The sequence below is a fragment of the Rattus norvegicus genome, chromosome 10 (assembly GCF_036323735.1).
Source record: "Rattus norvegicus strain BN/NHsdMcwi chromosome 10, GRCr8, whole genome shotgun sequence".
Taxonomy (NCBI): Eukaryota; Metazoa; Chordata; class Mammalia; order Rodentia; family Muridae; genus Rattus; species Rattus norvegicus.
This window is the reverse complement of record NC_086028.1, coordinates 100,041,670-100,057,221: the sequence shown is the minus strand read 5'-3', so window position 1 is coordinate 100,057,221 and position 15,552 is coordinate 100,041,670.

Below are 15,552 nucleotides of genomic sequence, written 5' to 3'. Positions count from 1 at the left end.
AGCTGGTTCTGGCTCCAGTGTTAAACATCAAAGCTTCCATTCTGACTCGTATTTGCGAGTGATTCTTGAGTGATTCGCTTACCCTCACTAATTTCATCTGGGAAATGTGTGCAACTATCTCCTCTCTGTTTCCCTTGTGTGGTTGTGTGTAAAGACCATCCCTCCGGATGTGTGTGGGAAGGTGCTTGTCTTGGGGAAAATGCTCAGGTATGACATCTTGTTGGTATTTCTCTCCCCTCCGCCACCCCTGCCACTGCCTCAGCTGGGACAGGTATGGTGAGCAGGACCGTGGTGGTTTGTCCTTGGCCCAGGGAGTGGCACTATTAGGAAGTGTGGCTTTGTTGGAGTGGGTGTGGCTTTGTTGGAGTGGGTGTGGCCTTGTTGGAGTGGGTGTGTCTCTGTGGGTGTGGGCTTAAGACCCTCATCCTGGCTGCCTGAAAGTCAGTCTTCCGCCAGCTAGGCCTTCAGATGAACATGTAGAACTCTCATCTCTGGCTGCGCCATGCCTGCCTGGATGCTACCATGATCCTTCCTTGTTGATACCAGACTGAACCTCTGAACCTGTAAGCCAGCCTCAATTAAATGTTGTTCTTATAAGAGTCGCCTTGGTCATGGTATCTGTTGACAACAGTAAAACTGTAATTAAGACAAGGACCAAAGCCCAAATATGGCAACAACGTTGGGCACGATCATTATTATGCTCTGTGACAATATTGGATGAATTCATATGTGCCTAGGGGAGCAGCCTAAGTGGATGAATAACGAGAGGATATTTTCTGTGACAATCAATATCCCTTCAGTTGAACCATCTCTGCAGATCTGACATTTTGAGTTTTCTTTTTGGCTGCATCGACTGGGTTTATGCTTGCGTGCCGTGCACACGGTGGCAGGAAGGGCTGGCAGTGTCAGCAAGCCGGGTCCAATGGCGCCATAGCAGGAAGCAGCAGGTCCACCTGCATGAGACTCCAGTTAGGTGGGAGCTAGTGCTCCCTGCATAGTGCTCCCGTGGTCCTTACATCCGAGTGCCAGAGGATCTACATGACTGTGCATTCGCAAGCTAAGCACAAGCTGACAGGGCCTGGTGCCAACCCTGGAGACCCTGGCCTGGCTCCTGGATCGCCCGTCACTCTATTCTGGTCGAAAGCAGAGACCAGATATATGTGTGCTTGTGTGGTGTGGTGTGTGTTATGTGTGTGTGTGTGTGTGTGTGTGTGTGTGTGTGTGGTAGTGGTGTGTGCATGTGTGTGTATAGTGTGTTGTATGTGTAGTATGTGTGTGTATGTATGGTATATGTGTGGTATGTGTGTATGTGTGTGAATGTGTATGCATGCATACATAAACATGAAGAGACCAGAGATTATCATTCATTGTCATTGCCATCATCTTCCTCTTCTTCTCTTCTTCCTCCTTTTCTTCTTCTTCCTCCTCCTTTTCTTCTTCTTCTTCTTCTTCTTCTTCTTCTTCTTCTTCTTCTTCTTCTTCTGCTTCTGCTTCTGCTTCTGCTTCTGCTTCTGCTTCTGCTTCTGCTTCTTCTTCTTCTCCTCTTCCTCCTCCTCCTCCTCCTCCTCTTCTTCTTCTTCTTCTTCTTCCTCCTCTTCTTCCTCCTCCCCCTCCTCCTCCTCTTCCTCCTCCTCCTCTTCCTCTTCTTCTTCCCCCTCCCCCTCCTCCTCCTCCTCTTCCTCCTTCTCCTCCTCCTCTTCCTCCTTCTCCTCCTCTTCCTCTTCTTCCTCCTCCTCTTCCTCTTCTTCTTCCCCCTCCCCCTCCTCCTCCTCCTCTTCCTCCTTCTCCTCCTCTTCCTCCTTCTCCTCCTCTTCCTCTTCTTCCTCCTCCTCTTCCTCCTCCTCCTCCTCTTCCTCCTCTTCCTCCTCTTCCTCCTCTTCCTCCTCTTCCTCCTCTTCCTCCTCTTCCTCCTCCTCCCCCTCCTCCTCCTCTTCCTCCTTCTCCTCCTCTTCCTCCTTCTCCTCCTCTTCCTCTTCTTCCTCCTCCTCCTCTTTCTCCTCTCTCTCTCTCTCTCTCAATAGGGTCTCTTGTTGAGCCCAGAGCTCACCAATTTGGCTGGACTTCTAGCCAAGCAAGCCCCAAAGATTCTCCTGTCTCTGACTCTCCAACAGAGAGATTTCAGATGAGTTCAGCCGCGCCTGGCTTTTTACATGGGGGCTGGGGATCCGAACTCAATTTCTCACGAAAGCGCTTTGTCAATAGAATCATCTCTCCAGCCCCCCGGGTGACTTAAGGCCATCTCTCCAGGCCTTGAGTGACTTCATAAGGTCCTCTCAGGGTTGAGGCCAAGCCATTAGCTTGGTTGTTGGTCCCATTATCTGCTGAGAGGTGGTGACAGGTCAGCACCCTTGACCAAGCCCCATAGCATCTCTTGCTGCTGTTTACCCGTTTGTAGAATAGAACTGATCGTACCAGTCTGTATTGGGCACCAGTGGGTACTGGACAGTCTTTCTTGGACTTGGTGTGGGTTAGTGTCCCTAGGCCTCCCTTTGACTCAGCGGTGCCTGCTCTGTAATAGTGCTCCCTGTGTAGATGGACTGAGACAAAGCTATACATTTTAGATATGGTGAGGGTTTGTAAGTTGAGATTCTGAGCGGCGGGGGGCAGGGGGAAGTTGTGGAGGTATTGGCTTTGGCAGCTGGAGGTGATGCTAAGGCTACTTCAGGAACACGAGGGAGAGTACCTTCTGGAGCCTTCTATATCTAGACTCTAGAACCTTTGAAGAGCTCCACACCTGATTCGACCTGACTGCAGTTTCACTCCATGAATCCTCTCAGCTTTTCCTGGCAGGCTGGTTCTAAGGCACAGAGCTTCACATGCCGGCTTTGGAATCTGCATCTGGATTTGCCTCCCAGTATCCGTGTGGCCAGATGTGTGCCTCATTGTTCAACTGCTGGATGGAGCAACAGTCATGCCTTCCTGGCAGGCAGCTGAGAGTATTTAAAGCGCTTGAAGGAGGGCCTAAGGGATTAAGCACTCAGCAAAACTGGGCTTAGCTTCTCCACAGGACCCAGGCGCTGCCATGACCTGATCACATCCCCTGAGCTAGCTTCTTTTTTCTTAGCTCACAAACCAATCCCCAATCAGGAATCTGATTGCCATGTCCCCATACCCACTGCCCTCACCAGGCACAGTGAGGCACTGGGGTCACTCAGACCCTTGGCAAGCCCTCCTCTCTTTGCTGTTTCCTGCCTGTATCTTAGAATACCACAGACGGGGTCATTTATGAATGACATGTCTCACCCCTTAGGTGTCTGTACCCGGCTAGGCCCTCTCACCCTCTGACAGCATGGAGGAGCCAAAAGAGGCAAAGCAAAGCAGGGTCCCACACATGTCCCACTAGTTCACTCTCCTGATAACTAAGACTTCGATAATATGGCATTAACCCATTCCTGAGGAAGGAATGCTCAGGACTCCCTTTCAAAGTCCTGCCTCCTAATACCCTCAAAATGCAAATCTGGGGACTAAGTTTGCAACCCACACATTGGCGGGGTGGTCGCCAGACCGTAGCACCCCTGTATGGACATCTGGACTGACCCAAAGCATCCGTGGGTGTCGCAAAGCACACGGTGTGGCTAGGGCAGGCTGGCTGGTTGTGGCCTTTTAGTGCCTTTGAGCTATTTTATGACCGTGGAAGACAGACGTACCCAATAACAATGCAGAACACTCTAGTCCATAGACATGCAAATAAATTCCGTCCCGAGATTGCATTGACTTTGGGCTTTCTGAGGAATGGGCCAGGCTAGTCTGTTCTTGGTCTCGCACCGCCCATTTTTCTGTTCTCCCTGTAAATGGCTCTGTCCCAGATTTGTTGGGCTGGCTGTAACATCCGCCTGGTTCTCTCATTAATGTGAATTCAAAAGAGCTCTTTAGCGTGACTTAAAGTCCGAGAGTCGTGGTCTTACCTTTCTTGGAAAATAATTCTTTAACATTTCCAACGATAAGAAGGTTTTCTAAACACAGTGTCACCGGGGTCCTAGTGGTCCTTGTCAGTTTTCCTATCTGTAAAATGGAAATAATAGTAGCTACCAGGCAGACGCCACGAGAATTTCCCAGTAGTATCTGACAAGCCTCTTGCCCTGGGGAGAAACGGGCTGGAAGGGTATAGGGCAAGTGGGCTGTTCCACCAGACAGAAGAACTGGTAAGGCTGGGTGAGCTCAGACCCTGGGAATCTGAGATCGGCAGGAGTGGAGCTGCTCCCCACTTATCTCTGAAACTTGAAGGGGAAACTTGTAGTTCTTTGGAAAGTCAGTTATGTCTAGTGATGGTTTGCTGGGGCACACGTCTTGCTGAAGCAGACACGGGAAAGATTGTTTTCCTGAAGCAGCCACGGGTGAAAGGATGTTTGGATAGAGCAGACACATGAAAGGACCCGTGATGAAGGAGTATAAATCTGACCCCATGCACAGTGGGGGAGGAGCCCTGAGCATTGGTGTAGTGTGCCCCGCCTCGATATTCTTCCCTAACAACACACATGTATTGGCTCACCTTATATAGTGTTGCTGAGCTCAGTTTGTGGTAACGCTGACTTTGAGAGACACTCACTGAACAACTGCTTTGAGGTTCCTGCGGCAGCTCGCTGTTTCCGTGGCCTCGCCTCAGGCTATTGGCGAGCCTTGCAGTTTCTTCAGCGTTGAACTACAGCTGCTGGCTTGTGCCTGTTGTCTGCCTGCCTAGAGAACTGGTCTGCTGAGTCGTATTTGGCGTTTGGAGCTCGCCCCCAAAGAACTATTGTTGAACAGATCCACTTCCCCCCATTTTAACAACTTTTTCTCTCTCATTGCCTCTGGTGGGTGATGGGCAAGAGGAGAGGTTGAACGTTTATTAAAATTGGCTGCAAAAAAAATTTATGCCTACAGTACCTGCTCTGGAACATGTAACCATGACATTCCACTGAGAGGACCGTGGGCAGACAGTCCTGTGAGGGAACACCTGGAGTCCTTCCCCATGCAGATAGAACATCGTTAACATCTCAAACTGAGCCAATGGGAAACACTTACCCCTGAATCTCACCCCACAGTCCCTGTCCACATGGAGTAAGCACACAGTTATTTCACCAAGGACAGTCTGAGAGTGACTGTTTGTATTGATCTGCAACACTTGAGGAAGAAGTTCTCTCTCTCTCTCTCTCTCTCTCTCTCTCTCTCTCTCCCTCCCTCCCTCCCCTGCATTTATCACTGGACCTTGAACCCACCTCCCTCCCCACCCCCCACTCCCCACCACCACTGCCTCTGCTGCTGGTGCTGGCCCTGACAAGAGACCTGGGACCTCAGCTACCTTCCCTGCACAGGGTACCCAAACCTTCCTAATTCTCTTCTAAGAGCTGCATCACCCCTGCATGGGACCTGTCCATCTGCTTCACCACCAGATGACAGAAGGGAGGCAGGTGACCCTGGCCCATTGAGAGTAGTGGGGGTGCAAAGCCTTTTGGACCAGGGGCTGTAGGGTAATCCAGAAAAACCCAGTTGTGATCAGTGCAAGTACAAAGAGGGTTTTGGGTGGTGGGCATCCCAGGTGTCTCAGCATTTGCCAGCCTTGAGAGAACCTCCCCAGTCACATAGAGGGGGAGGGGGGACCTGGACTTAGCTGTCTCTGGAAGAGGGACTGGAATATTCCTGTGACTCACTGGGTTTTGGAGAGAGGATGGGTGTTGGTTTGACTCAAAAAAATGACTCAGCAGACGGAAAGGCAGAAGCAGGGTGTGAAGCCTCAGGCTGACTTCCTCTTTAGTACAAGTGAGCGTCCCTGCCTGTCACTTTAGGAGACCAGGGTTTGATTTTCCAGTGAGGAGGATGACTTTTGATGGGGGAACTTAGGAGGCAGATTCGAGCAGATCCTTGTGATTTTGAGGCCAACTCGGTCTGTTTAGTGACTCCCGGGTCATACTGAGACCCTGTCTCAAAATCCAGACAAACAAACTAATAAATAAAACTGACTGGGCCCACGTCAGGGGAAGGGGCTTGGGCCCACTCCTTGGGGTTTATCTGCATGATTGATGGGGAAGATATTTTCTTGAGAGGTAGACATGGCCCTGTAAACACACTTCCACCCAGGTGACTGTTAGCAATACTAACAAAACCCATCGGGTCATAAAAATCGCATGAAAACTGAAGGGGGAATTGGCTGGGGCAGGAGAGAGAGAGCCAGAGTTTAGGACCATTTGCCACGGAATCACGAGGTTTGGCGTTTGGATCCCAGCATCCAGCTAACAAGGTAGGTGCAACCCAGGCTCCGAGGGAGGCAGAAGCAGCATTGCCAGGGCCAACCTAGCTGAGAAAACTCAAAACTCAAGCCCAGGCTCCTCAGGGAGAGAGGAAGAAAGAGAGAGGGAGGGAGGGAGGGAGGGAGGGAGGGAGGGAGGGAGGGAGGGAGGGAGGGAGAGGGAGAGAGAGAGAGAGATCCTGCTTCAAAAGACTAGGGGGAAAGTGGCAGAGAACACCTGACACCCACCTCAGGCCTCCACACACGTGTGCTGGTGCCACATGCATGTGCACATACGTGCTCCATACACTCAACAAATAGATACATACACATATAAATACATATTTATAAAGGGAGGACTGATTGGAGAAAGGAAGGAGATTGGCAGGAGTAGAGCAAGACAGAGAGGGAGGAAGGGAGGGAACGTTTGGACTACACTATGTACACACAGGAAAATGTCACGACGAAGCCCGCCGTTATGTGTAATTAAGACATGCTAATAAAGGACCCAGAGATTAGTGAAGTGACCTTGAAATAAGTTTGAGAGCTCACCGATTCACGGAGGATCAACAAGAAAATGTAGTTCTGAGCTATTGAGGTGGGGGCGTCTTACTATGTTATTTTTATCTTTCTGTTGGTTTGTTTTATTTTGTTTTTTGAGTGTCAAGAAGAGAAAGACAAAGGGCAGTTGGATGAGGAAGCAGAGATCTTCCAGACGGTTGTTTTCAATCTTTTAGAGCAGCTAGCCTTGAACTCCAGCAGACCAACCTCGAAAGCATTCATACCCTGTTGCAGCTGAGAGACCAACAAAGCCGTCATCGAATATCATTCCGCTCCATGTCTTAGTGAGAATGGGGGTGGGGTAGGGGACCCAAGGAGCAGCAGAAAATGATTTCATGGTTTTCTAATAGGATGAAGGAAGGAAGGAGAGGGAAAACCAGTTTGAGCCCTCACTTGTGACATGCCTTCCGGGATCCAAGCTCAAAGCAACATAAAGAACAAAGCCAAATTTCATAAAGATAAATAACCTGTCTGGGCTTCCGCAACGAGGGGTGGGTGTCCCCAGAGAGGCCCAGAGGCAAGAGGCAGGAAGGGCCACTGAAGGTCCACCACAGTTCTGAGCTGGTGGACACTGATTCTGAAGTAGAAAAAGAAAAGCAAAACATAAAAACAAAAACAAAACAAAAAAACTAAAAAAACCCACAAGCCTGGCACCACTAGTTTTTAACAGCTCCTCAGGATGTTCTTGTGTGCTGGCCTAAAACCTCTGACCTGCAGTCTCTCCAGTTAGATCTGGCCCTCAAACATCTGCCATGCCTCTGGATGGGAGCCTTTGGACCTTCCGGCCCATCTGCAGCCTGTATCCCAAGGCAGACAGCAGAACTGCTCCCAACACCCTGGCCTGCCTCTCCCAGGGATCTCAGGGTGTCTGTCCCAGGAACAGCTTAGGACACTAGGCATCCCTGATGTCTGGTTGCTGGAGAATTCAGGAATGCTACTGCACTTGAATCTGCAGGGGAGCTGTTTCTTCTGGTCCCCTTTGGGGGAGAATGCCTTTCTGGGAAATCCCTGCCTGGGTCCCGCCATGCTGGGGTATATGGTGTGGGTGTGGAGTCAGTGTGTGATCTCTCTTCCTCACCTGGGAAACACAGCTTATGATTGCACCTGCCTCACACGTGTGAAGGAAGGCTCAAACACAGGGCTCAGAGCATGGCCCGAGGCCCAGAGACAAAGCCCATAGGCCTTGCTTCAGCTCTGGGATGAGTCGGTCTTAGGGACTATGAAGAACAGAGCTGTTCAGGCTGTATCAAGTTTAGAAGACCATGGTGACCTCAGAGGCCACAGTGTGTCTAAGGCCAAGGTAGGCAGGCTGGCCACCACAGTCTTAGTCACTAGGTGTCATTGTGAAAGATTAAAAAAAAAAAAAAAGGCAATTTGCTGGTTCACAGTTTGAGAGGGTAGAGTTTGTCACAATGGAGGGGTGAGGGAAATGTGGTGGTGGGTGACTCCATGGTGGAGGAAGCATGTGACAGCTCCTCCTTGTTACATGGTGCTGAGCAGGAAGCATGGAGTCTGTCACAGGGGCTGGCTAGAACCAGGAAGCCCTCCCCTCATAGTCCCATAGTCTGCCAGTCTAATGTCCCAAAGTTTTCATCAACTGGGGACCAAGAGTTCAAACACATGCGCCTGTGGGGGGGACATTTTACATTCAGATCATAGCTGTCATACTACTGGATGCCAGGGTAGGAGAGAGGAAAGAAGGGAGGGCGGGAGGGAGAGAGGAAGGAGGAGAGGAGGGGGAAGAAGGGAGGGAGGGACAGAGAAGAAGGGAGGGAGTGGGAAGGGAGGGGAGGAGGGAGGGGGAGGGAGGGAAAGGGGAGGAGGGAGGGGAAGGGAAGAAGGGGGAGAAGAAACTGGGAAGGGAGGGGATGAGGGAGGGGGAGGGAGGAAGGGGGAGAGAAGGAGGGGAAGGGAGAGGAGGAGGGAGGGGAAGGGAGAGGAGGAGGGAGGGGGAGGGAGGAAGGGGGAGAGGAAGGGAAGGGACTGGGAAGGGAGGGGAGGAGGGAGGGGAAGAGAGGAAGGGGGAAAGGAGGGAGGGATAGGTAGGGAGGGGGAGGAAGCGTGAGGGAGGGAGGGAGAAGGAAGAGGGGAATGCAGGGGGCCAGGCATGCTTTTGGCTTCTTGACCCTGCTTAACTCATAGCCTGCTTTGAAGTGTCCCCCAAGGGTCGGACACCGCACAGGCTGTCCTGTGCACACGTGGAGGAGAAGAGATTCTGGGCTCACTTGCTCCCCACACCTCCTCAAAGCCACAAGCTTGACTGCCAGAAGCGAAATCCAGCAGGGAACCGGGACAGAGCGGACCTTGTGCTTCCAGGCTGGGGCTGGAACTTGGATCCTGTTATTTCTCTCTTCTGCTGATGTCAACAGTGTTGGGTAGATATTCAAAGAATGTTTTTGAATCTCCCAAATGATAGCTCCTCTAAATGTTCCTGTGGTTGTAAATTATATTGTGACTCCCAAGCCAATTTGTCTTTCTTTGTTTCTTTGTTTCTTTGTCTCCTCCTCCTCCTCCTCCTCCTCCTCCTCCTCCTCCTCCTCCTCCTCCTCCTCTGCCTCCTCTGCCTCTTCCTCTTCCTCCTCCTCCTCCTCCTCCTCCTCCTCCTCCTCCTCCTCCTCCTCCTCCTCCTCCTCCTCCTCCTCCTCCTCCTCCTCCTCCTCCTCTCTTCTTCTTCTTCTTCTTCTTCTTCTTCTTCTTCTTCTTCTTCTTCTTCTTCTTTTGTTTAAGAGCCAATTAGAAAATTCCCCCAAGGGACCTCTGGCATTCCATCAGCACACCCTGCATCTCTATGCTTAAGCCTAGCCCTGTTTCTTTTTCCTCTCTCTCCAAATGGCCTTTGTTATAACCTGAAGGGCCATCTGCCTCATTCCCTTCTTTGCGTGTCTTAGAGGCCTAGAACACTGCTGGCTGTCATTAGCAGGCAGGGCCCTCTACGTCCTCAGCCCTGCTCTTCCCCCCCTCAGGAGAAGCCTGAATCCCATCAGGGTCCTGGTCTTGGCCATCAGCGAGGATCTGGGTTCAGCAGCCTTCGCCCCTGCAACCTGTTGGCTGCGTTAATTGCCCTGTAGCTCTTGCCACATCTCCCAGCCTCCTTGGCTAATGAGTCGGCCTTGCACGGCCATTTGTTTGTGCTGGTTTCAGACAGACTAATGCCTTTAATGGCGTATAATCATTTTTCAGAAGTCATTTGATGCCCCTAATCATCTCAGTAATATGCCGCGATGGATCGCGTAATGACATTTGGAACAGGACAAATGGCAGTGTGATTCGTGCCTCCCCCCGCATCTCCAATCTATATTTTACCACGCTCTCTCACCTGCTAATGCCATCAAGGGCTGCAAGCAAACAGCCATCTTAAGGATTTCCCTCCCTTCAAGGTTTTCAAGGGCAGTGGAGGTGCCAGATAAAAGTACTTCCTGCTGGCACCTCCCCTAGGCGGGAGAGCGAGAGTTGAAAGAGAGCAACCTCCTCGCTGGCAAAAAGGCCTGCCTGGGACTCCTTTTGTGCAGGGAGGCTGCAAGTGTCCGAGGGGATGAGAAGGCAGGGACAGCAGGAAGGGAGCCGGGCAAAGTCGTCAAGAATTCCCAACCGGGAAAGTTTGCAGCCAATCCCCTGTTGCTGAAAGTTCCCGGGAGAAGTGGGCTTTGACAGAGCTAGGAGTGGGCTTGGAGGACAGAAGGTGGGGACGGGTTGGGGGACTTGCCAGGGTGCAGGTGAGAGTCTCACTATAGTGCTTCAGAGACAAGTGCAGCTGCAGGCTCAGGGGAAATCATGTACTGGAGAAGTGACCTAGACTTCTCCCCTGAGTCTCTAGAGATGGAGGAGTTTGCCTCAGCTGTCCAACCTCACTAACCTGGGAAAGTTGAGCCCTTGGAGCTGTTCAAAGTTGCTGCTTGGGTGTTTATCCCAAGTCCATTTGGTTCTTTTTAGCTGCTAAGCAAATACAACCAAAACTGGCTTCAGTCTGAGCCGGCTGGCTTCCTGTTGCCTGGACCCCACACCCCCTCACAGAGTTTACTGTTCCTTATTCCAAATCTTGAGTCATTCGTGGGTTTAAATGAAGTGACATTTTACCCTAATGCTCCTTGGAGACTGAATGCTAATGAAACACAGTAATTATAATAAACAGGAAGGACAGGAGACAGCTGGACACTGCTGAGAGGCCAGGGGACGGGCAGTGAACTGGACCCATGATAGCCTCCTCTCTGCCAGTCCTGGGAAGAGCCTATTTTCATTCTCAAAGTTCCATTCATTAGGTGAAGGCTTTCTCCTCCCTGCACTTTCTCTTGGGTCTTCTCACTGGGCATCAGTATCCTCCACCGCTATAGTTGGTTGAGCGTCCCTACCCACTGGGTTGATCAACCCACAATGGAGGGCACAAGGTATAGGACTCCAAGAGCTGCTAAGGACCTGAAATGGGTAGACAGAGACCAAGGAGGCAGGACAGAGGACTGGCCACAGCTATCCAGGGGTCATAGGTCTCAGCCCTGTCTGTCACTTAGTAAGCATACAACTTTGGGCAACGAACCACCCCGGAGATCTGCATGTTCACTTGTCAAAGGTTATTAGCGACATCTTTTTTGGGGGGGAGGGGGATCACTGTGAATACTACATAAAATAATTCACATGAAGTGCAGAACACAAAGGCAGCCCTCATGCAACATTGATTATTGACATTGCTGCCCTGGGCAGCAGGTTCCTGCTGGACTTAAGAGAGTCCCTTGGCAGGGAACAAGAAGTGGAGGGGTTGGGAGGAATGCAGGGTAAGGCAGGAGGTCCGGTGGGGTTCCTTAGTGGAGTTCTTCTCCCATTGGGCTCTGCGCTCCAGGCCAACACTCACTCCCTGCTGCCTTTCCCTCAGCACCACACACTTAGCTGTGGCCCAAACCCATCTGTAAGCGAATGGCAGAGCCCCCAGTGTCCTTGGTGCTGTTTAAAAATTTAGTGTAAGCTGCTGGGTGAGGGCTGACCGGAGTGCTGACATCCATTTTAATAAAGTCCTTTCCACTCCTCCTCAAGCTCAGGGCGAGGGACTGTGGGCTGCAGACCCTGCAGAGCTCACCCCCACCAGCCCTCTTCTCATGGTGGGGATGGGATGTGGGGGTGCAGGAAGCCATGGATACAGACTCCAGCCTGGTGTAGGCGGAATAGCTCAAACATGCAGCCAGATCATTCCTGAGGTGCAGGCAGGAGTGAACACTGAGCCTCCAAGACGGGAGACTTCTCCAGGGGATTAAGAGAAAGATATGGCCATCCTTGGTGTCCTAGGGTTTTACTGATGTGGCCACCACTACCAAGGCAATTCTTATAAAGGACAACATTTAATTGGGGCTGGCTTACAGGTTCAGAGGTTCAGTCCATTATCATCAAGGCGGGAGCATGGCAGCATCCAGGCAGCCATGGTGCAGGAGAAGCTGAGTTCTACATCTTCATCTGAAGGCTGCTAGCAGAATACTGGCTTCCAGGCAGCTAAGATGAGGGTCTTAAAGCCACAGTGACACACCCACTCCAACAAGGCCACACCCACTCCAACAAGGCCACACCCACTTCAACAAGGCCACACCCACTCCAAAAATGCCACACCCACTCCAACAAGGCCACACCTACTCCAGCAGGGCCACACCCTCTAATAGTGCCACTCCCTGGGCCTAGTGTATACAGATCGTCACACTTGGTTTCCAGACCAGGTTATAGCGTGCCTGAACCTGCTCCTAGTTTAGAAACTAGAATGACACAAAGGCCTTTCTGATATGTCCAGTGTCTACAGCCACCAGAGAGGAACAACAAGTACCCTCAGGGGCAGGGTGTGGTGCTTTGAATGAGATCGGCCCCCTCGATGGCGGGGCCAATCTCACGTATTTGAACATTTATCCTCAGCGTGTGGCACCCTTTGGGGGGAAGTTATGGAAACTTTAACGGGGAAGTCTTTTTTGGAGGAAGTACCTCACTAGAGGATGGGCTTTGGGGGTTAGAGACTGGTCCCACTTCTTGCCTTCTTTTGACCTGCTTGCTGTGTGGGGGGTGAAAATGTGGTCATCCAGACTCCTGCTCCTGTTGCCGTGCCATGCCTGCCCCACCGTCATGGATTCCATCCCTCTGTAGCTGTAAGCCAAAATAAACCCTTTCTTCCTTCCCTTGCTTTTGGGCATGGTGTTTTATCACAGCCACAGAAAGGTAACAAATACATGGGGTGATGCTGTCTTACAGGGAAAGACACTGAGTCTCCGGAAAGAAACTGAGCAGTTGGGTTCCCAAAAAGAATATAGGGTTGGATTCCCCCAATTCCTGCTCCAGGATCCCCCCATGGTATGAAACTGCCTTTTGTCTTCTAATAAGCAAACAAACAAACAAAAAGATAAAACAAAAAGCAGCAAATATCTACTGTCATGGCTAGTTTTATGCCAACTTGACATAAACTAGAGTTGTCAGAAAGGAGGGAAAATGCTTCCATAAGAGCCAGCTGAAGGGGTTGGAGAGATGGCTCAGTGGTTAAGAGCACTGACTGCTCTTCCAGAGGTCCTGAGTTCAAATCCCAGCAACCACACGGTGGCTCACAACCATCTGTAATGGGATCCGATACCCTCTTCTGGTGTATCTGAAGACAGCGACAGCGCACTTACATTGTGGGCGAGGCCTCCCCTGGGATGATGGTTTGAGGTTCTATAAGAAAACAGGCTGAGCAAGCCATTAGGAGCAAGCCAGCAAGCAGCACTCCTCTGTGGCCTCTGCATCGGCTCTGCCTCCTGGTTCCTGACCTGCTTGAGTTCCTGACCTCACTGCTTTTGATAATGAACTGTTATACAGAACCGTGAGTGGAACAGAATAAACCCTTCCCTCCCCATGTTGTTTTTGATCATGGTGTTTCATCACAGCAATAAAAACCCTAAGACTAAGAACTTTTTTTTCCCTTCCTCTTTCCCTTCCTCTTTCCCTTCTGCACACATTGCTCAAACATTTCTTATTCACCCAAGTATCTTGCTAGCAGTAGAGAGAAACAAATGCCATTCGAGTTCTTGCCAGAGAAGCTTCTAGAAGGTTTGGTAGATGCCTCTATTTGAGACTCCTACGAGAGGAAGATCCAAGTACCCCTCATCCACATAGGAATCCTCTTCTTGTGGTCCAGGCCAAGACAGATAACCCCGGCCTTAGAGCCTCAGGACCACAACCTGTGATCTGGACACTTCGCATCCTCTAGACTCCTCCCATATTCACTCCCAGCTTTGTGTCATCCTCTTTAAACAACCCACCAACTCCAGTTTGTACTGTGCCTGTTCTCTTGGTGGTGGTGGTGCTAACCAGTGAAGTGTGGTTGATTTACCAGCAGCCAAGCCCTTTAAAGAAAACGGATTCTCCCCCCTTACGTTGTCAGCTGCCCATAACTCCTCAGTTAAAGGCAAGGGATCACGGACGCCTTCCCTGTCTGTGCTAGAATGTTGACTGGCTTGCTCTTGTACAGGTCTTACACAGGCATCCACATCTCCCATGGGTTCATGAGTACAGAGTTCCCATCAGGATCAGAAGACACCGGATTGCTCTGCTCCTCCTTGGCTTCTGGATCTTCAGTCTCTCTACCCCATCTTCTGTGGAAATCATATCTTAATTAGAAGAGCTAGGAGGGGAATTATGACTCCGGAGAGTGAAAAATCCCAGAGTCTCCCTGGTGGTGGAAGACTCATGGGCTGCTATGCCCTGACCTCCCACTTAGCTCAGAAGGCCACACAGTGCTTTGTCAGCTCCTGAGGATAGTAAGGGGTTCAGGACAGCTCTGGTCTAGGATGAATGCTTCCTTGGGGACAGATCTCCAGAGTGTTAGCATCTATACCTTCGTGCCTGAGTGCTGGCTAATGGACCTTTGCGATTCATGCTCTGGAAATAACTCATGGTCACAGGACTGCTGGGTTAAAAAAACCAAGGAGGTAGGGGTGAATGACAGGCGACTCTGGGATCGTGTAGAACTGTAGGGCTTGGGGGTGGGGTGGGAGCCCAGCCTGATGGATGGCTGCAGTCAAATGGCAAAACCAAGGGCATAAAATTGCCTCCCGTGGTAGGTCAGCCTCGGTTCCAGCAGGCAGCAAAGGTCTAGTTAGCACCTCTGTCATTAAGCAATATAGACACAGGTAATTTGCTTCACTCTCGGATGCGAAGTTAAATGACTCGCCATTATCTTATTAATGAAATCAGGGCTTGAGAATGAAGCTCTCCTGGCATTCTGCCGCTGCAGCACTTTCTAGAAGGGTCAGGCGGTCATGGCCCCTGCGGCTTACTTCCTTGGGACTTTCCTCTTCTGCCCGATCGCTACTGGCCCTCTCTGGACCACTGGTGTTCTGAGCCCTGGGGGTGGAGGGTGGGGAGTAGGGGTGGGGCAGAAACTCAGAGTCCCCTCAGCTCACAGAAGGTCCTAAAAAGGAGTTCCTGATGGGCTCCCAGGGTCCATGGGTAGGTTCCTTGTGGTTGATCTCTGCAGCCTGAACAGACAGATTGAGTCAGAGTCAAGCTCTGAGATTGGTCAGTGAGAGGAGGAGCCACATTTAGTGGCCACCCCTGGTGGGATTCTCCTTCATCTACTCTCCAACACACTTCAAACTCTGGTCCAATTGTTCTCTTGATTCTAGTGCTAAGCCCTGGGGCTTGGGAAAGAGTTTGTCCACCTGCAAGTAGGACCTAGCGAGGGAATAGTGACTTAACCTCCTTGTCCTCAAGAACCTGGAGCAAGTGTTCTGGGTGTTGGTAGCCTCCTTGTGGTTTTGAGTAACCCATCTTCCTCAAAAGTCGTGGTGAACTGCCAGGGG